Source organism: Artibeus jamaicensis, unplaced genomic scaffold (genome assembly GCF_021234435.1).
Source record: "Artibeus jamaicensis isolate MK-2021 breed Jamaican fruit bat unplaced genomic scaffold, CSHL_Jam_final scaffold_1964, whole genome shotgun sequence".
NCBI classification, from domain to species: Eukaryota; Metazoa; Chordata; class Mammalia; order Chiroptera; family Phyllostomidae; genus Artibeus; species Artibeus jamaicensis.
This window is the reverse complement of record NW_026522030.1, coordinates 30,288,105-30,314,593: the sequence shown is the minus strand read 5'-3', so window position 1 is coordinate 30,314,593 and position 26,489 is coordinate 30,288,105. Positions and strand designations below refer to the sequence as shown.

General features: G+C 38.4%; 1 pseudogene; it reads right to left on the bottom strand.

The window, feature by feature from the left end:
* Positions 1 to 6,916: 6,916 nt before the first annotated feature.
* The window catches only part of LOC119035894 (protein NipSnap homolog 1-like), a 158,326-nt pseudogene continuing 138,753 nt past the window's right edge, over positions 6,917 to 26,489 (bottom strand).

Below are 26,489 nucleotides of genomic sequence, written 5' to 3'. Positions count from 1 at the left end.
TAGTTCCCTCACTCTGCCTCATCACCTGGTAACCATTTGGTGGCATTTAGAGCAAGGATACAAAGGCATTTTCTTTATGTATGTGTGAACAGAGTTTGGGCCTGGCACAATGAGAGGAAAAAAATTGAGGGAAATCCTCATAATAAGATTCATGGACTCTTATTATTCAGAAATAATGGCAGTGCCTTCCTTTCTTTCCTCCACTGAAGTCACCTGCACCAAGGGAAAGCAGGGGCTGGATTTACAGTCAGACTCACCAGCAGAATAGAAGTGAGATGTCCCAGCCCACCTGCCACCAGTAGAGAGTGGGCAGAGGAGGGAAGAGATTTGTAGTAGGCCATTGAAAAGGGTGAGAGAGAGGCCAACTGATTTAAACTTTTTTGTGAGGTTTTTAAAGTTGCTTGTCTGCTTATTCCTTCTCATTGCAGTTCAGAGACCAATCTGGCCCCCACTGAGGCTTTTTCTCTTCTGCCCCTCCCACCATGGCCCTGACCCACACCCTGGCTCGGTTTTCATTGCAATACCTGCAAGCCGGCCCTTTGCACAAGTTAGGAACCAAATCAGAGCTGGCAAATGGAATATATAGGTTATTTACAGATTGTTGCCAAGCAAATTTAATCACTGGCCGGCTGTAACTCTATCATCATTTCCCTTGCTGAGAACATCACAGACTTAAATTTTGCAAAGGAGGGAGAAGTGGCCATAATCCAACTATAACAGTAACAGCCAATTCTGCTGTGATGGGAAGAGCACTGTATTAGTGCCAATGCATTAACCAACTTTCCGATTGCAGTGGGGAAACTGATTGCCATTACAATTCCCACAGCACTCCTCTATGGAGGTATCAGAACTGCTTGAATGAGCATTCATTTCCAGCTCTGCTGGAGAATATGTGTGTGTGTGCGTGTGTGTGCGCATGTGAGAGAGAGAGAAATAATAACTGGTTAGAACTTGCACATGGGCATGGAGGGCTAGGCATTTCTGAACCAATCTTTTGCCTCTAGTTGCATGATGTTGGGCAAGTCAGTCAGCTACTATAAAACTTGGACTGTATTTGAAAAATGAGCATAATAATAATAATACCTACTAGTGTGTTAAATTGGGACACACATTCTTTAACACTCCTTCCATCAAGAGATGAAACCTGTGTCCCCTCTCCTTGAGTTTAAGTGGGTGCTGCGACTGCTCTGACTGATGGAATATGGCAGAAGTGACACTGTGGCAATTTCTGTAAGAAGGCTAGCAGCGTCTACCTCCTGGGTTGCTGGGAGTCCTAGGGTGCTATTTTAGTTAAGTAAGTCTGACTATGCCCCGAGAGGCCATGTGTCAGCATTTCAACCAACTGTCTCAGAAGAGCTCTTGCTTCCAGCCATCCCAGGGCATGAGGCATGTGAAGAAAACCACCTTGGAGGCTCCAGGTAGGCCTGGCCACCAGCTGAGTAACCCTCAGGACCTCAGCTGATCACACAAGAAGCAGGAGAATTGCCCTGCTGAGCCCTGTTCACATCCGTTGGCCACATATTCATGAGGTATATTAAATTAGTTGCTGTTTTAAGCTGCTAAGTTTGGGGTAATTTCAACAAATAACCATCACACCTCCCATGAAGCTGTTGAAAAGATTAAGTGGAACAATAAAATTGTTCATTGAAAAATATTTTTCATGCTATTTTAGTAATGATGGTAATACTAAAAAAAGGAACATATTCCAGCTTTGTCTAATATTAGAAAAAACTGACCTTTTAAAAATAGTTTAGAGAGCTCAAACTGTTCCTGACCTACAGGTTTTATCTTGAACAATGGATGAGATGCGGACTTGCCTGGAGTGACTGAAGAGTCACACTCATCAGGACCAGTTAAGCATCTCCAGAGAGTACCTTCAGCATATCAGGCACCACACACACGTTTTCTCATTGAATCCTTGTAAGGCTGTAGCAGCCTTATGAGGTGACTACTATGGGTTCATGTCTTACAATAGGCCCAGAAAAGTTGAGTAACTCGGCCAAAGTTTCACAGCTAGGAAGTGACAGAGCCAAAATCTGAACTCATGGCTGTCTGCCACCAAGATAGAGAAATAGCAAAAATTGAGTGGAGTCTTGGAGGCTACATACGTGTGGAGTGAAAGAGAGGAAAGCCCGGAGGCATAGTAAGGGTGTCTACACTGGGGATGGTGAGAAGATGAGTGGTCGTCCTTTCTGAAGATGGGAAAATGAGCTTCAATCAGCAGGATCTCATTCTCTGGACTGGCACTGATCTCCAGGTCCCCACCTCCCATCTACAAGTCAGGCCTGATGAAGAAGAGTGCGGAAATGAGCCTAGGGAGACAGGCTGGGTGTTAGAAATCAGGGTGAGGATGATTGAAAGCTCCAGTGTGGCTTCAGGACTCATTGTTTTTGTTGAAGTCCAACTTTCATCTCCTCTCCCAGCTTTTGGCAAAGCCAACACTAGCAGCGAACAAAGGCCGCTGCCTTCAGTGCCTGAGGGACAGAGCCAGTATCAAAGTTGATGAAGAAACATATTGGACTTGTCAGGGTATGTCCTGAATTTCTTGCTTAATCATCATAGTCTCTGACCTAAAATAACCCCAGATTGAAACTTCTGTTCCATTCTTGTCTTCAGTCCTGGGTGAATGGCAAGACTTCCTGCTGCAGCAGCCTCTTGCAGCTCTGAGTTGGGCCCATGCAGTGGAAAGTTTGTGGCTGACAAGAAGAGAATTCCAGGCTCAGCAGCACACCCTGCCTACCTCCTGGAACACAGAGCTTCAAGCTGCTCTTGGTTCCTCAAATTAGTTACCTCATCCCTGCTGCTCTGACTTGCCACCTTCCCCAAGAACCTGATCTTTGAAAATAGATTCTTGTTGATCTCATCAAATTTTCTTATCTCCCCTCACTATCACAAATGTGCAAAAAGCAGAAAATATTCATGCTAGCTCATCCCCAGCCTCCAGCTTTGGAGCAGTAACTGGCTAACAGAACTAAAATGAAAGCACAAACAATTCTGAGCAACTGTGTCAACAACAACAAACAGAAAGAAAGAAAGAAAGAAAGAAGGAAAGAAAGAAAGAAAGAAAGAAAGAAAGAAAGAAAGAAAGAAAGAAAGAAAGAAAGAAAGGCTAATTGGATTTAATACGCTACTTTCTTAGCTTTTTTTTAATCCGAAGGCTCTCCTTGCAGGATTTCAAAAGCACCTTTTGAAGGAGATGACCTCTGAAATGCTTGCCATCTTGTGTTTGTTGGAGAAATAAATCCACAACACAAAACACTGTTGTTAGTTAAATAACACAAGTATTACAAAGTAAAAATTACATCTGGACATAAAACCCATTTAGAAGAATGATCATTCAATAGCTCTTGAAAGCAAACAAGTGGTTATTTTTATGTGCATCATAATGGAAAAACTCATTTGAGGGGAGTAAAGTCTTGGGTAAAATATCTGGACTCCACTTTCTCTTCTGAAATTTTGTTGAAGGTTTCACTCTAGGTTCTACAGTATCTAGTTATATGTCTGTGACTTGCTTGCGTGGAGAAGAAAACACACTTACCATCCTTTCCCTAACCCATTGAGCTTACTCAGAGTGTTCATTCTCTGCAACAAAAGTCAGCCTGTTTGCCTGGTTTTTCCTTTTAGGTGCTCTCCCTCATCAATTCATTTTGTTACTTCCAGAATTATATAATGAAAATCTACAGGTACCACAAGTTCACTTTATACCCATTTGGCGTGTATGAGTGAGATTTCTTGGGCCATATTATTATTTTTTTCCTTTCCTCCCAGAATAGCTTTTTGGTGGCAGAAAGATGTAGGAATATTATGAGACATTTTATGATACTAGAATCTTTTGTTTTTTAAATATTTGTAGAATTAAATGTGCTCCTTTCTGTAGTTTCTCCTAATGAGGTTTCGCTGTGGTCATGGTTCGATGTAATGTTTGGGAGAGAGTCTGTGATCCACATTCACCCTGTTTTCCTTACCTGAAAATACCTGGTTCATACCATTTTAGAAGTTCCTTTCCAAGTCACCAGTCCTCAGTATTACCTAATAATTATATAAGGGACTACCATATTTATTTACTAAATTCTAGCAATTCCACGAGGTTTTCATGCACTGATAACTTACTCCTCAGAGCAGTCCTATGAGAGAGCTGTTATTAGCATCCCATTTTTTTCAGATGTGACACCGAGGAATGATATGGCTAAATAAGTATATCAAGGTCAGCAGCTACTGGAATATGGGAGCAAGACTTGATTCTAGGCATTCTGGAATCTGTGCCTTAGTCACTGTCTTGTTTTCCTTCAAGAATGCAGAAGGAGGAGCCAGCTGTGTTCCATCAGATTCTGCCATCGCCAAGTACTCGTCTTCCTGCCTGTGTCCTGCTTTATCCAAATTTGGCTCTTGTAGTTCCTATTATTCCCGCTAAGTGCTGAGAGGTTGCATTAGGCTAGATTTACACATGTGGTGGGAGCATCATTCCAGAGACTTCAGTATCTTGTGTCATGGTAGAGTGAGCCATACTTTGGGTTTGGATAGGCCCGCACTGACTGATGGCAGAGCCATGCCTTTTGTTTCTTAAAAATTACAAGACAATACTGTCACCTACCATACAAAAATAGGCAGTGTTTTGTTGGACTTACAATGCTTCATCTCCTCAATTACTTTAGACAATAAGCATCTCATTGTCCTTAGTCTATTGCTTTTCACATTCTGTTTTCCCAAGTGCAACACATATTCTTATTCTGTCCGTATGGACCAGAAATGAGTAATTGTTTCACAAACAAATGAAAAAAAAGATATAACTGACAAAAGAAGAACAGAGATAACTTGCCTGTTTGCCCCAATGAACCTCCTTTGGACATCATTTCAGAACTTTGGCTAGGGCAGTGGAAAAAATAAATGAAAGCATGAGAATTTGAGTCATCCTTCTAAATAAATAATCGTTCCCATTTTTTTCTTCTAACCAATCTGTCAGCAAAAAGTCTTCCTTGACCCAGAAATGAAGAATTATATTAGTGATCAGTAAACATATCACATTGAGGAGGAAAAAATGACATAATGTTCCAGAGAGAACAAAAGTCATCTGCAAATCTAAAGGGGGGAGGGGTAGTCAAGGAACTGCCTGATTTGATGTGGCCAACACCTCATTATACAGGCTGAGTCACACACTCTCCCGGTGGGTGTCAGTGCTGAAAAGATGAGCTTTTCTTAGTGCAAATATTTCAGAGCCCCATGTACAAAAAAACTAAGCTATTTTCTACAGTGTTGACTCCTGTCTAGATTTTGAAATGGTTGTTTAATATTTTTTAATAAAGGGTGATATCAGAGAACAAAATATGGATTGCTCTTTCATTTTAGCCCTGACAAAGAAAGGAAGACTGAACCATATACACTTAAGGGCTCTAGATGTAGGGAGACTATAGACCTTGAATAGAAGAGCAAAACTTCCAGGTGGCTATGCTGTGGGAACAATGATTTGTACCTACATTTGGGAGGTGCCTGTCCCACCAAGAAGACTTGTTGAGGGGCTTATATGTGGTATTATTTAAGTTGTGGGGACAAGGGAGTGTGATTTTTGAGCACGTAAGCGCTGGTGTTTGGCTGTGATTATATGCTGAGCTCTGCTACTTTTTGTGATCTTAAATTAGTTGGTAAACTCTTTGAGTGTCTTTGTCATTAAAATGGGTATATTAATATTCATATGATTGTTGGAAGGGTCAAATAAGCTAATAAAGTATTTACCTGTTGCGTATCGAGCACTCACTGTTGGTGACAATAATTATCACCATCATCCTGTTACTGTTTCTTACATGAGAGTCCCCCACTCAAAGGCATCATGCAGAGCACAGGCAGTTCAGAAGTAACCACTGTTGTTCATCATGTTTTTGCTTCACTTTGCTCTTTTCTGCATGATTTCTTCTTTGTTCTGTGATTACACTCCGAGCCCAGGTCTAGGGCCATTGTAACCCCAGCTGCGAATCTTTCCCAAGGCCTCAGTCTTCTCAGAGCCTCAGCTGGCTCATCTGTAAAACTTACCCAATGCCCATTCTCTCTTAACACATTTAAAAAGGGTCACATCTTTTTTTTCCCATCAGCAACCCCAGCACAATTTTCCTAATAGAGAGGAAGAATAAATCTACCCAAAGGACCATGAAGTGTGGGGGTCACGGAGGAGGCTCCCAAAGTCACTGACCCCACTCCACATTTTGAGTCGCCCCATAGAATGAGGGTTGGGCTGATCAAATGTGAAGAGAGAAAAGGGATGCAGGGTAAAGGAAATACAGGCTCAGGCCCATATCTTTGCCTCCAGGAAGGAAAGGGGAGCGTGTGAGACTCTCTGCACAGAAGGGCTGGAACTACATAGTCTTGCAGAAGGAAACAGACGAGCCTCTTTCCAAGTGCCTTGTATTAGGAACCCCTCCCAAGTGGTCTTCCATCATGTCTGCTCTATCTTTCCCATTGTGTATTCCAGAGTTTGCAGTTCAAACCTAAGTTCTGAATTCTATATTCTACCTTCAGGGTTCCTGGTTCTGGATTCTTGTTCCTTTTCCATGCTGATTCCTGACCCACAGAACTTTTCTAGCTCCCTTCTCTCAGAATTTCTAGGCAAATTAAGTGGACTAACTGCTGACTTTGCTAATTGAGGGTTTTCCTTTACTTCTTGTGGCAATTCTAGGTTTTTTCCAAGCAGGAGAGATTTGGTTCAGACTGTTCAGCAAGTGGGTAGCTCAGCAGAGACCTGGAAATTCCTGAGAGCCTGGTTTGGTTTCACCTTTTCCCTTCCTACCCCACCTCTAACCACTAGACACACTACGTTTTGAGCAACTAAAGCCAAACTCAGGTTTTCTATGGTGATAGTTGGTGACTGGTGGACTTCAGATGAGGAATCTTAAGGAGAAGACAAAAGGTTGCTGTTCTTCATTCAGAGAAATTAAAGTCTGCTTCCAGCACAGGGGAAGGAGTGGGTAGGGAAGGTGGGAAGTCTCTGGGCAGAGCTAGAAGTTCTCAGAACCCTGTCATCTTTTGGTTCCCCACTGTTTGGGCTGAGTTCTAGCCCCCAGAGTCCTCCCAGATCTGAGAGAGAACCAAGACAGCAGAACTCGGAGCTCCTCTGTTCGTGGCTGCCCTGAGAGAGAAGGGGAATGAGGTGGAGGCAGCAGTAACAACACTGAAGAGGCAAGATCTTCAAAGGGATCATGATCTGAGACTCCATGTGTCACACTGGGGGACCGTGTAGGAGACATTTTTGTCCTAACCCCTCTTCCTCCAAGCAGCATTTTCAGTTGCTGCCTGAGACTGCAGGTCTTTATAGGCCCAGAGATGGTGTACAACATAGAGTTCTCCTATCTGTGAGAAAAAGCTGCCCACTGCCCCCTGGCTATCCTGCAGGTACTTGATGGCCTGAGCCCAGTCGTTACCCCACTCCATCATGGTTCCTGGCTTAAGTTTGTATGTCCTCAGCTCATAGATGTTGGGACCTGCTCTGGGCCGTGGTTCATTCCAGAAGTTGAGCTCAAGGAGCATCTGGTTTCTCCTGGACAGCAGCGTCTGGCTGTGCTCCTTTTGGAACTCCAGGTACTCCTTGTTGTTTTTGAGCTTGTTCATGCAGTCCACGAGGGCTGGGTAACCGCCTGATAATTTCCACAGGTGTACTGCCTGCTCCTGCTCTCCATACTGATGTTCCAGTTGCCCACCAGTGAGCAGGGATAGTAAAAAGGGCTCACATCTTATGTTGCCCTTGAGTCTAACCGAATTTTTTTATTGGAAGTAACTGACTAGTAGTCTCCAATGTGGGAGAATACCCTCAAAGGGTCATCATCCCATTGCCATTGAGAACCACACCCCAGCCTGGTAGGAGGGAGAAGGGTTACAAGGACAGTCCTATACAAAGGCATTTCAATGAATTTCATGAAATGAATGAGGTATGCAGTGCACACCTGCCTCTTAGGATTAATTCTCAGGTTACAGTGAGGCTTGGAAAATTGCTATTTCTTGACCTAAAAGGAGGTTAAAACACTTTCAGTGGAAATCGATCCACTTTAAGGTATTTAGCGCTGTTCATATTTTGTAAAAGTCTCTATGACAGGGCTGGTTTCAATTGGTACTTTATGTCACAGTTGTAGGAAGCCCATCACACAGAGAGTAGATTCTTAATGAGTGTTTAACAAGACAGTCTATTTCCTTTGTTTCATTTCCAAGGTAAAAGGGGAACATGCTCTGGGCGCCCAGACCGGCTGAGGATAATGGGACCCTTATACACATCCGCTATGTAAGAAGTGGCAAAATGATTGCTGGAAAAATAAAATTAATTTTTTCCAATGCCTTTATTTTTCTTTGCTAGGGGAATTTATGTTACACATGGTCAAATAGCATTATGTACAATGAAGAAAATGAGGTGTGAGAAAATCACTCAATAAAAAAACGATGAATCATAAAAGATTATTTAGAGAAAAATGCTGTTAGCGAGAGTTTGAGAAGTATGAAGATCTATTTTCATAGGTTTTTAGGAAATGCTGTCACGGAAATTACACCATTTATACAGTTGTTCCTCTCTTTCCTTGAAAAGATGGTGATGAATTTCAAGAGGAATTAAATAAGAAATAATACAGGCTGTCAGTCTTGACCTGAGACTGGTTGGGGGCAGTCACTTTCTGAGGGGACAAAATGGGATCAGAGTCATGACCAACAAAATAGAAAACAAAACTCAAATTATGAGAATGATTGCAATGACTCCTATGTGACCAGTGGGGAAGGAAGAACGACAAGATAAGATTAACCAAGGGGTAGGGAGGATGTAGGGGCATGGGAACCTTTCTGCACCCTGCAGAAGATAACATGGTGCGGTTATTTTGAAGAACAATTTGGTGGCATGGAGAGAAATTGAGTGTGTGCATGTCGGAAGGTCCAGGAATTGCACACTTAAGTGTGTGCTTGAGAAAATGTCTTGTCCAAGTTCACAAAGTAACACATATGAGCATGTTTGCTTGGAATAATAAAGTGATGAAAATGAACTAGAAATACATAAATACAAAAAGAAATAAAGTGTAAAATATTTTTATGAGGGCCTACTACACAGGATTCCAGAGAAATTAACTAGTTGTACATAGATTAAGGTGAATAGATCAAAATATCATTAACAATAAATGGAATGCCTGAATAGCTCAATGCTATTTATGCAGATAAATAAAACATATACAAAGCATTGTTAGATATTATACACTGATATGCATACACATACACATATAATTTGTGGGACGTGGATCTGAAGCAGGAGCATGAAAAATGGCTTATTTTTAGGGGGGAAATGAAATAAAACATAAAAAGAGGACAAATTTGAACCGATGCTAATATATTAATGACATAGTATTATAAATAAAAAAGTAAGATAAATCTAGTCCTATATGCCAGAAGCATCTATATCTATATATCTGCAGATGTATAAGTATATAAAAGGATGTATATATATGAAGATCTCTCTGTGTATATATGTAGATGTAGGTCTATTTATCTAGATGTATCTATGTTTATGTCTATGTCTATAAAATCTGAATGGTATTGAGTTAGAGTATGGTAGTGTTGTATTCTCAAGGGAAAATCAAATTGGAATGGTTACTACCCAAATGAAGAAAAAAGTTAGTGAGTAATGCCAGATAAACAGATGTCTACTTCACTTAAACCTTGGAACCTTTGAGAAATAAAATTAAAGTGATAAGATGAAATGGAATAATTTCAGAGAAACTAAATTTTTGGAAAAAAGTTTTTTCCCAAGAGACTTATAAAATATGAAAACATTTATTGATTCAAAGAAAGCAATCAGGTTGAAGATGACTGTCCCATTTGAATCTCCAGGGCAGTGAAAGAAGTGAAGAGTGGTCAGCCTGGAGAAGAGAACACTTAAGAGATAGGACACCAGTTATGTGAGGGAAAGAGCTGAATTAATTTTTGTTTTTTCAGAAGACAAATCTAAGACAGTTACTAGACAACAGAAGGGGTTTGATATTAGTGAGATAACATTTTCTAACTATGTCTTTTTTAACACAATAGGTGGAAGGCTATGGACTATAGTCTCTCTATTGTTTAACAGCTGCCAGGGATGTTGTTGAAGGTCCTAACTGGAGACAGAGGATGAACAGAGGCCCCCCCAAAATTTCCCATCTTTAGGTCTGTTAATCTGTGACCATTTTAAGAACTGCTGAACATGATGTGACTTTCACAGTGGTACTGATGTTTTATATTGAAACATAATTTTTTAATTGATAAAAGTTTGCCTTGCTGATTTTATTCATTGAGTGATTTGGTATATGAGGGTTTTTTCCCCTCTGTAGTTCTTGGTGAATCATCTTTACAATAGTTACCTAAATAATTCAGTTAATTAGGAACAGGAAAGCTATCTTACTGATACTAATATAAATCTTGTCCCCTATGATTACCCACAGTAGAAAAACAGATGACATCTTCTTCTAACCTTGATTCTTTAATTTAAAAAAATATTATTCGTTACTAATTCGTAGTTGAACTTCTGCCAACCACTTCAAGGAAACCCCCAGACTGCAATGCAAATGTCATTTCTCCCCAGGGTGCAGAGCTGTTTTACTAACCTCCAAGGTGTAGAGAAGTGGGAAAGAAATCTTTCTGTTTCAGGAAAATTAGACATGTGTTTTGACATCCTAGGGAAGCACCTAAAAGCTTATAGGAGTCTGAGAGACAATTTAATTCCCAAATGGTGAGGGAGCAAGAGTTGAAGTTATAAAAAAGAAAGCAGATTTGAGAGTATTAATTTGAGGGGAATGATAGTTCTGAAAGCACTACAAGATGAATAATCTAGTGTTATAATTGCCAACTCGAAAATCAGTTGCCTGTTTCTAAACGCCTGTACATTGCAACTTTTATTTATTTTTAAAGTATATATCCTTGCTTTCTGTCATTCTTCTCCATTGTCTGGGACAAAGATACAAGCAGAGGCCTTTCTTAACTCCCTTACCTCTAGCTCTGCCATTAGCCTCTATCCTCCCAGCACACTGAAGATTACACAGTGTAACTACCTTCCAGTTTTGATCAGGTCGTTAAAAGGTGACCTCAAGCACCAAGGTCACTGTGATAAGGAGGCAGGATAGTGTCACTGGAGGCAAAAGATCATGACTATGACTTCCTGTGGAAGGATGATCAGAGCCTGCATACAGGTGTGCCATAGGGCTAAGTGAACTACTTTATCAAGAGCCATGTTATCTGTGTAGACAGAGTTGGCTGGATTTAAACATTAAACCCATGTGATTTGTACACATGAAAATACATATATACATTTATACACACATATGATTGATACATATAAAATTGGTTTAGCAAATGAGCTGAGGTGTAGGATGATTTAATAAAGATTAGTAATGAGGTAAATACTCTTGGTATGAGATGCTTGTTTCTCATTTCTGAAGCTGCCTGAATAGGAAGTGAGCCTGATCTGTATATTACTCCTGACCTTCCTCCATCTTTTACTACCTTTGCCCCAGGGAATGTACAATAATTTCCCAGATTGGTAAAATTGGACAGAAAAAGACAAGTGTGAGGCCCAGCTCCTGCTCTGTCTGATGATTGGGTGTGGTCACAGGGGACATGAATCCTCCTCCACTCCTCAGTGCTGCCCTGTTGTGCTCCTCAGTTAGCCCTGTTGTGGGTCATCTTCCTAGGTCCAGAATTGCTTGCAAAGGGTAGGAAATTCTATTTAATTCAGAAGTTCAATATTAGGAAACCCATATGGCCATATTCTAAGCTGTCTCTTCCACATAGTCCTTATTAGCAACTATGAATAGTCATAATTTAACCTTCCATTGTCCTTAACGTTCTGTCTTATTTCTCATCTTATTCAGCACCTGGCTGAGGGTGAGAGATTTCATCAGTGAGGTATTAAAAGGCCCCGCATTCAATGTACAGGATGAGAGTTACTCTGGGAGCTCAGTCTGGGTTGCCTGTTAGAAACAGTTGTGTGCCGTTCACTGAAGCAGTGGAGCTTACCCCTGAGTTGTTTCTGAGAGGACAGAAAGCTTTTTATCCCTAGGAAGATGGGTGAACTTTCTTTGGACCAAAGTTTTCTGTGTATTGGGTGCTGTTATTACCAGCAGTTTCTCTAAACAGCTAAAATCTAAACCAAGACTGCTTCATACCCAAATACCCTGATATCTCCCCCTGACCTGTGTGTACTCCTGTGCATGTCTAATATGAAGGGAACAGAACAGAGTCTCCCCTTTAGGACACAGATCCACTGCTTGTCTAGCACGGTCTCATCTCTGGAATGTCTGTGCCTTATCTCGAAACCCCTTGACTTAAAAGTTTCCCCAATAAAGTATGTTTCTTAACTCGTATATTATGCTCTAGATTTCATTTTTAACCAGCTTTCACAAAACTCCAATAGACACTCTTTATATGAGTAAAATTTACTCATGCTAAAATCTGTCAAAATGTACAATTTGATTAGTTTGGATAAATGTACACATTCGTGTAACTACCACTATTAAGATAATGGCTTCATTCACCCCCAAATCTCCCTTGTTGTGGTACTTTGCAACCAATCTCTTATTCCCATTCCTAGTCCCTTGAAACCACTGTTTTGATAATTTTGTCATTTTCAGAATGTCATTGGAAGTCCAAGAAAATAGCATCCAGTGTGCAGCTTTTAGTTTGGGTTCCTTCACATAAAATAACACTTTTGAAGTACATTCACATTGCTGTGTGTATCAGTAATTTTCCTTTTTATTGTTGAACAGTATTCATTGTAAGCATGTACTATGGTTCATTTATCAATTCACCAGTTGAAGGACATTGGGTTATTTCACATTTTTAGCTACTAGAAATAATACTACTATAAACATTTGTGTGCAGGTCTTCATGTGATCATTGATTTCTTTATTTCTCTGGGGAAAACACCTAGAATGGGAATGATGAATCATATAATTATTTAATATTATAAGAATTTTAAAAACTGATTTTATAATAGATGCAATATGTTTAATTTCCACCAACATTGCTTGAGTTTTCCAGTTGTTCTACATTTTCACAAGCACTTTGTCATATCAGTCTTTTAAATATTAGCTGTTCTAGCCCTGGCCAGTGTGACTCAGTTGATTGTAGTGTTGCCCCATAAACCAAAAGGTCGTGGGTTCAATTCTCTGTTAGGACACATGCCTAGGATGCCCGTTCAGTCCCCAGTCAGGGCATGTGCAAGAGGCAACCAATAGATGTTCCTGTCTCCCATCAATGTTTCTTTCCCTTTCTCTCTACCTCCATACCCCCTCTCTCTAAAATCAATAAGCATGGCCTTAGGTAAGGATAACAAATTTTAAATACTAGCTTTTCTAGTAGTTATACGGTGTTATCTTATGGTGGTTTTAATTTGCATTTATCTAATGACTAAAAAACTTTCTAAGCTTTTCATGCATGCGCATAGTCTTCTTTTTAAGTGCCTGTTAAAACCTCTGCATTTTTAAAAATCGTGTAACTTGTTTTCTTATTATGTTAAGAGGTTTTTAATTTTTTAAAGATACTCCATATTGTTTTCCATGGTGGCTGCACAGACTGCATTCCCACCAACAGGGTACCCAAGGGCTCCTTTTTCTTCGTGTCCTTACCAACACTCATTATTTGTTGATTTACTGATGGTAGCCATTCTGACAGGTGTAAGGTGATATCTCACTGAAGTTCTAATTTACATTTCTCTGATGATTAGTGATGTTGAGCATTTTTTTCATATAACTATGGGCCCTCTGTATATCTTCTTTGGAGACTTTGTCTATTCAGGCCTTTTGCCCATTTCTTAGTTGTCTTGTTGTCTTTTTGGCATTGGGTTGTATTAGTTCTTTGGATATTTTGGAAATTAAGCCTTTGTCAGATGTATCATTGGTGAAAATGTTCTCCCATACAGTTGGTTTCCTATTGTCTTGCTGATGTTTTTTTAGCTGTACAAAAGATTTTTAATTTGATGTAGTTCCATTTATTTATTTCTGCTATGTTTCAAGTTCCTTAGGTGATAATATCAGCAAAAATACTTCTATTTTGAATATCTGAGATTTTACTACCTATATTTTCCTTTCCACTTCTGGGGATATGGCCCAAGGATCCCAAAATGCCAATAAAAAGATATATATACACCCCTATGTTTATAGCAGCACTATTTACATAGCCAAGATTTGGAAATAGCCTAAATGCCCATCAGTACATGAGTGGATAGACAACAAATTAGTAACAGATGTTTAGGTGCATAAAACAGACTGATAGCTGCCAGGAAGGAAGGAGGGGGATGAGATGAAAGATGGTGAAGGGATTAGCCAAAGAACATTTATGTTCAACTCATGGACATGGACAATGATATGGGGATTGGCTTGGCGGGGGGGGGGCTGGGTAGAAGTGGAGAAATGGAGTAAAAGTGGAAAAATTGTAACAGAATAAATAATAAAAGTAAATTTAAAAAAATTAATAAAATAAAATTCTAAAAGAAAAAATAAATAAAACTCTGTTCATTATGTAATAGAAAAGATGTTTTAATATCTATACATATATATATATATTTTCTTACTAAATTATTCAAAGAAAAGAAAGTTAAAGTTTTGGTGAATGCCAATTTCTCATTTTTTTTCATGGTTCAAGCTTTTTGCATTTTATCCAAGAAATCATTGTGTTACCCAAAACTTCAAAGATGTTTGACTATCTTCTAAAGGTTTTATAATTTTGGATTTTATATTTAGGTCTATGATGTAGTCCAAGTTTTTTAAAAAATTATTTATTGGTTTTGAAGAAGTAAGTTATTTTTGTATACTGTGCAATATAAGTGTCTCCGTTTGTTTTCACATGGATGAAAAGAGTACATTTAACCACTGGATTACTCAGGTACATGTGTGTGGTCAGTTCCTGGACAATGGATCTACTCCTGGGCTCTCTTGTGTTCCATTGCTACCTAGGTATGTGTTTCCCAAACCTCTCTCTCTCTTAACCACTATGGTTTTACAATAGTTCTTAAAATCAGATAGTGTGAGTGTTCCAATTTTGTTCTTTTTCAAATTACTTTGGTTATTTCACCTTTTTTTTCATGTCTACAGAAACTTGAGAATTATAGTGTCAGTTTCTACCAGGCTATCTGTGACTTTGGGATTGTGCTGAATCTATACATCAGTCTGGGAAGAACCGACATTTTAAAAATATTAAGACATCTGATCCAGCAACATGGAAACATATCTCTCCAATTATCTCAGTTTTATTTAACTTTTCTTTCAGCAATGTTTAACAGTTTGTAGTGAATAGATCTTGTATGTATTTTTGAACTACATCCCAAAATATTTTATATTTTTGATGTTTTATAGGTGTTTGACTTATAGAAACATTTTATTTCCAATTCCAATTATTTGTTGCTAGTAGGAGAATACAATTGGCTTTTGTTTGCTGTGAATTTGATGTCGTTGTTTGCTGTGTACCTTCAAAGTGTGTTGGACTTTGGTTGCATTTTGTTCTGTTTGGAAAGTTAGATCATTTTGAAAATTGTTTTCAAGTTTGTTGGGGGTATTCCCAAAGTGACCTTTAATCTAGGGCTTCTGTCCCCACACTAGGGTGATACCCTTCTGAGGATTCTCTCAATGCTTCTTCTATCAGAAAGTCTTTCAATGCTAGCTGGTTCAAAAGTGAATTATCCTTAGAGTTTGACATGAGCTCTGTAAATTGTCCTTCCTATTGCTTCTCCATTGTTCTTACCCTGATATCAGGTGGTTTTTTATCATGTGTTCAGAATAGCCATCATCTAAAACTTCAAGGGGAGCTTGTGCTCTTCCTGCAATTTTCTCCTTTTTGTGGACCTGCCTCCCAAAATCTAGTCACCACTGTTTCCTCAACTCAGCAAGGTCACTGGGTTCCTTTGGGTTCCCCTTGTTTGTGCTGTAGCCTGAGACACTCTTCAGGCAATAAGGAGGCACATTCTTTGGGCTCACCTTATTTGTCTTCCTTTTTTTCAGGGATTGCTGTCCTGAGTTGCCCATGTCCAATCTCTGAAAACAATTATTTAATGTGTTTTATTCAGTTTTCTGGTTGTTTACTGTGGGAGGGAAATTGCTGCAACTGTTTATTTTTCATGGGCAGAGCAAAAATCAATACTTTTTTGATCTTACAACTATCCCATAGAGAAGACATCTGTGGCTTTTGTGCAGAAAGTGTCAATAGGAGCCCCATGGTAGGTTATTCTGGAAGGACTGACACCGACCTCCTCAAAGTCTCCGTTTACTCTCTTTCCTATGTGTATGTGACGAAATAACATTTTCCTGATATGAGCAGCATCTAGGTTTATTACAAGTCCTTTGAGCCTTCCTTGAAGAAGAAGGATACACCTCAGTATGGCAGGAATCAGTGGCTATATTCTATAGAAGAGAGCAAGCAACTAGATGGATTTTAGGATTGCATTTCTTGTGCATGCTCAACACAGTTGTCCTATTTACCAATGAAAGGAGACACGTATTTTTATACTGCAGTCTTTAAGCAGGCATGACACTGGATAATAAACTCCAGAGACTACTTTTCAAAAGACCAGTAGGACAAATTTCAGGACACATATTATCAGTACCACTGCATACACTCATGAGTTTAGCAAGTATTTATCCCTAGGGGCAGTACTGATAGGAAGCAACTTGTGAAGTCAAGCAAATGATGATATCCTACAAGGAGAAAACTTATTGTGACTTACTAACCTTAAAAAGCTGAACATGACTTATATCTAACTTGAGTTTCTTCACAGTTTTATCTATGAGTATGATGTGGAAATAAACATAGTTAATCAGTGCTATTATACTTCATTAATAACATTACCAAAGTCATGAGTTGGCAGCAGTGTATGTGTGAAATGTGACTTCTTAAGCATGGTTTGATGCAAAGGGCACCCAGAGCCTGGCTTTGCACACTCGCTCTGACACTATTCATCTCTGAGACATTACACAGTGTCATTATGTCTCTACTTCAGATTTTTTATCTGCAAAATGATCTGCAAGATCAACAGTTTGCAAGTGCTCAGGGGGTGGAGGTAAGAAGTGGTTCAATTCATTAGTTGATAATGGGCTCCTTTAAATAGGGCAGCTTGAAATGGTCCATGTCTATGGTGAGGAAACAGCTAGTAGCAATAAGGTGTTCTCACAACTTAGTTATCATTAGCTCAAAACCTGTGGCAACTGCATATGCAACTTCTGAGTACTGCTTTAGCTACATCCCTTAAATTTTGGCATGCTGTGCTTTTATATTTTTCATCTCAGAGTGTTTTCTAATTACTCTTGTGATTTCTTCTTGACCTGTGGTTAGCTAGGAGTCCATTGTTTAATTTTCATGCTTTCATGAATTGCCCAAATATTTCTGCTATTGATTTCTTATTTAGTTTTATTGTGGTCATACTTGGCATCATTTCAATCCTCTTATATACATTAAGGCTTATTATCTGGCTCAAATATGGCCAGCCTCTGAGAATGTTTTATGTGCATATTTTTGTGCATATTGTATATGCTGCTGTTGTTGGGTCCCCATGATATGTTATTTATAATATTGAATAATATATTATGCAATAAAATTTTTACTAATCTACAGTTTGAATTTTTATAAAATAACTCCTTTTAAAGGAGCATTTTTGAGGTTTACAACATAATTGAGAGGAATTTATGGAGATTTTCCATATATGTTTATACTCACACATGCATAGCTTCCCCCAAATGCCAACATTCTGGTGAGAATGGTACTTTTTTTTTTTTTTTTACAAAGGAAGCTATATTGACACATTATTACCACCCAGAGTTTATAGTTCACCTTAGGCTGTACTCTTGATGTTATGCATTTTATAGGTTTGGACAGATATATAATAATATATATTGGTATTGTATTGTACAGAGTTTTTGGTATTGTGCAGAGTTTTTCACTGCCCTAAGAATCCTCTGTATCAGCCTATTCACCACCCCCAACCTGACAACCACCGATATTTTTACTGTCTCCATAGTTTTGCCATTTCCACAATGTCATATAGTTAGAATCATACAGTATGTTGCCTTTTACAGTTGGCTTCTTTCCCTTAGTAATATGCATTATAGTTTTCCTATATCTTTTTGTGGCTTCATAGCTTATGAAGTCTTTTTGGTGCTGATAATATTCCATTGTCTGGACATTCCACTGGACATAGCCCAATGTAGCCATTCACCTATTGAAGACTATCTTTGATTCTTCCAAGTTTTAGAAATTATGAAGGAAGCTGCTATAAACATTAGTGTAGAGATTTTTGTGTGGACATAAGTTTTCGTCTTTTTGGTAAATACCGTGGAGCATGAATGCTGGATCATATGGTAAGAGGATATTTAGTTTTGTAAGAAACCAGCAGACTATCTTCCAAAACACCTGTACCATTTTGTGTTCCTACTGGCAGTGTATAAGAGTTGTTAATGCTCTGTGTGCTTGCCAGCTTTTGGAATTGTCAGTGTTCCAGATTGTGCCTATTTGTATGTGTGTGTAGTGGTATGTCATTGTTTTATTTTGCATTTTCTTTTGACATACAATGTGGAGCATCTTTTTATGTGTATACTTGCCATCTGTATGTCTTCAATAATGTGTATGTTAAAGTCCTTTGCTCATTTTTAAATTGGGTTATTTGTTTTCTTATTGTTGAGTTTTAAAGGTTTTTGTGTATTTTGTATAATACTTCTTTTATCAGATGTGTCTTTTGCAAATATTTACTACTAACATGTGGGTGTCTTCTGATTTCCTTGATATTGTCTTTTACAGAACAGGATTTTTTAATTTGAATGAAGTCTAGTGTATCAATTCTTCTTTCACAGATTGTATCTTTTGTGTTATATCAAAAAAGACATCAACATACCCAAGGTCATCTAGGTTTTCTCTTGTGCTATAGTTTTTACTTTTGTAGTTTTGTGGTTAAGTTTATGATCTATTGTAAATTAATTTTTTGAAGGGAAAATTAAATTTGCATCTACACAAATTTAATAATCTGTGTCTACATTCTGGCACTATTCGTTGAAGAAACTGTCTTTGCTTCACTATATTGCCTTTGCTCCTTTGTCAAAGATCACTTGACTGTATTTATGGGGATCTTTTTCTAGGTTCTCTATTTTGTTCCACTAGTCTCTCTGTTCTTGTGCATACCACACCTCCTTCATTGCTGTAGTTTTATTGTAAGTCTGGTATTATCAGTGCTCTAACTTTGTTCTTCCCCTTCAATATTATGTTGGTTATCCTGGGTCATTTGCCTCTCCAACTAATTTTTGAATCAGTTTTATATCTTTCTTCCCACTCTTTAAACTTTTTATTTCCTTTTCATGCCTTAATGTATTAGCAAGAATTACTAGTATGATGTTGAAAAGGAGTTGTGGAAGGAGACATCCTTGCCTTCTACCTGATTTTAGTGGTAAAACTTTGAGTTTCTCATTATTAAATATTTTTAAAAATATTTTATTTATTTATTTTTAGAGAGAAGGGAAGGAGAAAAAGAGGGAGAAAAACATCAATGTGTGGTTGCCTCTTGTGCACCCCCCAACTAGGGACCTGGCCTGCAACCCAGGCATGTGCCCTGACTGGGAATAAACCAGTGACCCTTTGGTTCACAGGCCTGCGCTCAATCCACTGAGCCACACTAGCCAGGGCTCATTGGTAAATATTTTAACTGTAGGTTATTTGTAGTCTTTATCAAGTTGAGAGAGTTCCCATCTATTCCTAGTTTACTGAGAGTTTTTATCATGAGTGGGTGTTGAATTTTGTCACTATTTTTCTGCATCTATTGATATGATCACGTGAGTTTTGTTTTAGTCTGTTGATATGATGGATTACGTTGTTTTACTTTTAAATATTAATCCAGCCTTGCCTACTTGAGATAAATCCCATTTGGTCATGGTGTACAAACTGAATTTTTAAACCTAAATTTATGTATTTTTGGAATGCTAAGAAAAAATATTTTTAAAATTAGTGTTTTGAAAGATTACAAGAGTGGGGTTTGTTAGTTAAACTGCTCAGGAGACACTGGACCAGTTTCTAAGTCTTTGTTTGGGTGTATACTTAAGATCAGTTTTTGGCCCAGCAGAAACTCAGTTTTGTCGTTAAGGAGAAAGTAAGAGGAGCAATAAACTAAACTGATGTAGTTTTTGCTCTCTTAGGAAAAACAAGATATAAAATATTTACTTACAAACATTCTCCCAATTCCTATTCTATGTATATTTTTGCATTTGACATTTATGGTTATATGAAATATTTTTATCTATTATTTTAGAGTATGTTTTGTTTTTTTCAAATGCAAGGTCTGTTGTCAGGGACAAATTACTAATCCTGCCTCCAGCTGAATTTAGAATGAGACTTAATATGTGGGGACAATCGGGCAGAAAACATACCAATAAACCAGGGTCAGAAACTCTAGTAGTAGTCTTACTCCTGCTGCTCATAATTTCTGTGATCTAGGCAATTAATTATACTGCTCTGTGACTTAGTTTCTAATTTTGTTGAACTGATAAAATACCACTTGGTATGTGAGAAAGATAGATGACTTTTTCATCTGAATCCCCAGAAGAAGTATACTTCTTCTTTTTTAAAAATTACTATAGTGTTGTTCAATTGCAGTTGTGTGCAGTTCCCCCCCTCCACTCCCTTCCACCCCAGCCAAATCCACCTCCCTCCATTGCTCCCACCCTCCCCCTTGGTTTTGTCCATGTGTCCTTTATAGTAGTTCTTGAAAACCCTTCCCCCAACTGTCCCCTTCTCCCTCCCCTCTGGCTTTTGTTAGATTGTTCTTAATTTCAGTGTTTCTGGTTATATTTTGTTCACTTTTTTCTTTTGTTGATTTGTTCCAGTTAAAGGTGAGATTATATGGTATTTGTCCCTCATAACCTGGCTTATGTCACTTAGCATAATGCTCTCCAGTTCCGACCATGTTGTTGCAAAAGGTAGTAGCTCCTTCTTTCTCTCTGCTGTGTAGAATTCCATTTTCTGTAATCATACTTTTTCAGTGCTAATAATGTAAGCATGATATATTTTAAAACCAATGAATGATCAAGAGTTACAGCAAGAAAATAGAGAGAAGAAATTTAAGTCCAAACACTTTCCTCAGTATATCACATTCTCTTAAGTACTGATCCCCTTGTAAACACAGACAAATTGTAGAAGGGATTGGCATAAAGAAAACTGTGTTCTTGTTAACTTTCTTTTCATCTCCCCCACCCCTTTTTTGTCTTAAAAAAATCCAGTACTTCTGGTATATTGTATGTTAGTGCTTTGCTATACTGGGACTAGCACTGTGTTTATTGATCCATTCATGAAGTATTTATTGAGCATGTATTAGGTAATAGGCTTATACTAGGCTTGAAAGATTTTACAGTAAATAACCCAGGCAAAAGCCTCTCTTTTAAGAACCTTATATTTTCTAAGGAATACAGACAATAAACACATATATACTATTATTTCAGGCAGTACTCAGCAATAAAGAAAAATGAAGCCGAGCAAGGAGGTTAGGGGATAATGTCAGTCAAAGGGGGAATCGTTTTATATAGGATTGTCAAGGAAGGTTTCTCTGATAAGGTGACATTTGAGTGGGCATAGGAAACAAGGAAAGGAGTGAGCCATGAAAGTATCTGTGGAAAGAATCTTCTAGGCAAAAGGAATAGCAATGCAAAGCCTGAGTCAGTTGGAAACTTGACATGTACAAGGAGTAACAAGAGGTCTGGTGTGGCTGGAGCAGATGAGAGAAGGGGAAAGCACGGGAGATGCAGTGGAGAGAGAGCAAGTAGTCAAATGATAGAGGGTCTGCAGGCCATTGTAGGAACTTGGACTCTTTTACTGACTGGGGTGGGAAGCCATTGGAGCTTTTTGAGCAGAGCAGTTTCATATCCAACATAATGTAAACAGTTCACCTGGCTGTAGTGTGGAGATTATATTGTAGTGGGTGAGGTGGTCATTAATGCTATTCAACTAATGGTAGGATTGAACTTCCTGGCCCTATTGTTGGGGGAGCCATGCGGCTAATATTGACCAGTGTACTGTGAATGATAGGAACATAATTCACTTTCAGGTCAGAGAATCTGATTTCCATTGTGTGAAACTGTGCAATTTTACTTCACCACAGCAACTGACAGAAAGCTAGATGTTGACGGCCCTGCAATCAAGAGTGAAGACCACACGGAGCAGAAGGCCTGGCTGACCTGTGATGGACATAAAACGTGAGTGAGAAGTAAACTTGTTTTTATTAACTTACTGTTTTAAGCCACTGAGTACTTAAGGTGGTTAATTGGACCTCAAATTAAGATACTGACATAACAACAACAAAAATATTGTCTTATTGATGGATGTGGAAGATAAGGCTATTATCAGAATTTGGAAGTATGGTATTTTATGTTTTGCAATGGCCCTTTATTTTGCAAAATCTCTGATGGCAGAGAAGGCAGAGAATGTAACTAATGAACATGTATGTGGCTCTAGGGAAAGGCAATGGAAAACTAAATATTAGTAGTGTGTGTAGTCTGATGTTGGCTAAATTTCATAAAATATTATGCAAAAATATAACCTGAGAAAAGAATACCCTGATTTGTAATGATGAATGAAAGGGATTAGAAAGTGTTCATAAATTTGGAAGTATGTAAAGTTGGGAGGCACTCGTTCTCTACCACAAATAGTGAATGATAAAATTTAGAAATGCATTAAGAAATAAAGTTCAATTAAAATTGATACAGCAATGATTAAGAGTAGAGCTTCCCAACTTACTGTTAAAACTTTTAAGTGGTTGAAATGATGATCGGCAAATAGTTTCCACTGAACAAACAACTTAGAAAAACAGAAGACTGAAAGGGCAGATCTCCCGTAGAAGCTCATGAGCCCAGTGTGATCATCATTCAGTCTAAAGGTGAGAGGTTGAAAATAAAATGAGAAATATAGCAAATTAAAAAGTTTGTCAAGAAAAAAACCCCGAGGCTGTGGCTTTGGCTTATGAACTGACTACCATCAAATACTGCCAAACAGGTAAGAAGTCTACTAAGCTTTAAAGACTGCTGTAGTATTATCACAAGAGCATCAAAAAGTTAAAGAATATTTAAAAGTTTATAAATTAAAAATGTAACACTGGCTAAGTTATTGGTGAAGAAAGAAATGTTTTATAAGTTTAATGTAGCCTAAGTGTACAGTATTTATAAATTTGACAGTCATGATATAAAGTAACATGCTAGGCCTTCGTATTAACTCACCAATCACTTGCTGACTCACCGAGAGCAACTTCCAGTCCTGCAAGCTCCCCTCACGGTAAGTGCCCTGTACTAATTTTTATCTTTTATGTTGTACTTTTACTGTACCTTTTCTATGTTTAGATAGGTTTAAGTACATGAGTACTTAACCACGGTGTTACAGTTGCATGTGTTACAAATACTTAACCATGTGTGCCTACAGTATTCAGTACAGTAACATGCTGTACAGGCTTGTAGCCCAGGAGCAATAGCCTAGGTGCCACACAGCCTAGGTATGTAGTAGGCTGTACCATCTAGGTTGGTGTAAGTGCACTCTATGATGTTCACAGGTGACGAAATCACTTGCTGACACTTTCTCAGAATGTATCCCTGTTGCTAAGCAATGCATGACATTGATTCGATTTACTCTGACTCTTGAAAAAAAAATACTGATGTTTGAGTCTCTGGCTTCTAGACTTGAGGTTCCTGATATTTTTGTTCTCTGATCCTACTTGTTTTGGTATTCCTCCTTGTTAGAAATGAGAAATTCCCAGTTAGGTCCCTTCTAAGGCCCCGGCAAAGAAAAAAGGGGTATTTTGGACAGCTCACAAATGGCGAAAGTTTTGTTTTTCAACTGCCTCATCTCAAATTTTAGATAAACTTTGTTGGAGGGAAATAGAGCAAAACTGAAAGAAATGAATCACATAGGCCTCATTTTAGTTGTATTAAGTTTGAAGGATTTTTTTCTATCAAACAAAATGTGTGTTGCAAGCAAGCAACCAAATCCCTTTACTTTTTATTCTATTGTATGTATGTTCACATCTGCTTTGGCTAACATCTGCTCACTTTCTTAGAAGCTTGAATATTGACTAAGTAGTAATCAAATGTCAAGGTGGTTCCCCATTCTCTTGTCAATTTCATACTATTAACAATTACCATATGTCTCCAAGCCTATTTGTTCTGCATCTGGAGAGCATGGACTATTCTTTCCCTCTCGGCTGCTGCCACCGCTTGCCTATGTGATTTGATTCTGTGTGTACAACCCTCTCATAGATACAGCCCCAATTGTATTACTAAGTCCCCAGGTTTTTGTTCTACTTCCAAGTCCTTCAAAGGACAGAACACCTCATACATACGTATTTTATCACCATTATTTAATTTACTTCACTTTTCGGTCGCTCCCCAATGTAACCAACATTTATTGAACACTAACTGTACACAAGGGATGTTGGCTGGGTATGGGAGGCATGCAAAGATGAGAAAGATGTGATCAAAGATTGGAAGCAGCTTTCAGTCTGAGAAGGCAAAGCGTGTATACATGGTTAACAAGACAGATTTTTATTAAATACAGGTAGGACACAAGTTTAAAGTAGCTGGCTCAGTACTGCCACATTGACATTTGCGATATTCTAAGTCTTCTGTTGTGGAGAATAGAGACACTAACCAGAAGGCACATTCCACTTGACTATTTACATACTTCTCATATTCCTGAAGGATTGTGGTCCCCCTGGGCAAGTTTTTAAAGGAAAATGACCCTAAGGCATCTCTTTTTGCTAGATGGATGTTCCTGGTCTTTTAATCTCATCTCTGAAGTAGATTCTGTGGAAACTGAGCATTTGAACACTTGACAAATTTCATCTAATCCAAGTCTCACAATAGTGTGTGTGGAAAGTAGTAGTATTTCTGGGCAGAAAAGATCAGAATGTTTAAATGAGTTTTGTAATATCTAGCACATGGCCAACACATGTTTTAACACTAATGTCTGAGTAAAAATGTTCAATGGCCACATCACTGATGGCACAGGGATCCATGGACTATCATGAGAGCACCAAGATGCGAAAGTTTTCTTTGTCGGTCTCACCAGTGTGCTCAGGGCTGCCCCTGTGCACAACGGTGATGTGTCACACAACTCTGGAGGGCATCGTTTACCAGGAATGCAATGAGTGGTGCTCCTATGCTGAGGTGTACCCTGACCTGTCTAAACCACTGGGTAGAGGATGAGATGTATAATGACCTAGACTAGTTATTGGTATGTATTTTAACTTCACAGTGTATGTTGGTAGAAATAAAGGTGCATTTTGGTAATCTTCAAGTTGCAAATATTCAAAATATCCATCGCATAATTTAGGTCAAGTGTTATAAACGAGTATCTGTGCATTTATAGTTAGAAGTTGTGTGTGCGTGCATGTATATATTTAGATGACTGGCCTATTTAAAATATATATTCAAAGGCAATGAGTATATTTAACTCATTTTTATATGATAATGTATTTAGTCAATTTTTCTTACTACATATTTGTATAAATTCTGAGGCTACCTGTGATACTTGAAATAGAGGTGAAAGAAGGTTTATCCCTCAGGTGTATTTTCTGGAAATTTGACTTCCTCTCAGATTGAGGAAATCTGTGTGTTCCCAAAGAATGCTCAATTTATTTTCTGCTGTGATATTTTATATGTGAAGGTTGCATTCTTGAAAAAGTGTGAACATATGAGAGGCTAAAACTGTGCTCTCAGACTGGGCAGAACCTACCATACATCAAAACCAGAGTAATTGTATGCAATGAGAATTTATTTGTGTAACTTGCTTTTGGATATGCAACTATAATTATAGAAACCTTTATTCTTTGTTCTGCTGCTGTGTTTTGTACTGTGTGAACTTGTAACAAGTTCAGTTTATAGAGACTGGTGTTTTTACTACAGAATTAGATTGAAGTCAGATGGGCAAAAGCATTGACTCTGAGTCCTCTTTCATTATATATTAGAAATCTTGATTTCCTGCCATAGGGTAAATGACCTATGTGCTGTTATAGCTCCATGACCAATTCTGCATCAGAAAAATAGTGAATTGTGTGAAGAACCTTAGAATTTGAAGAAGAAATTAAGGAAAAGGTAGACTAAGTGTATATTTTCTGATTTCTTTTGTTCATAGAGTGGGAGAGACTGATTCCTTATTAATGGACTGTGGGCCATTGAGAAGGGATGAGAGCTGGAAGAAGTTAAGATAAGATGTTGGAATGTCAGGTCTTTGTAAAATTCCTCCCTCAATTTCCCCCTTGAGCTAATACATTCACAGAATGCAACACTGAGTGGATGTCCTGGGGGCATGTGAAATGCGACTGCAGATCACGAGCCTTAATGGACTAATTGATTGTTGTAAAATTATGTTTCCTCTTAAGGGTCTCTCTGACTTCTTTCTTACTGGTACTCATTTGTTTCAAATTTGACCCTTGTACTGTTTTACTCCATAGTGTAGAGATGTCCTGAGGAGCAGCTTAGAGACTATAATTCCCATACCCTTTGTGCTTAGGTGTG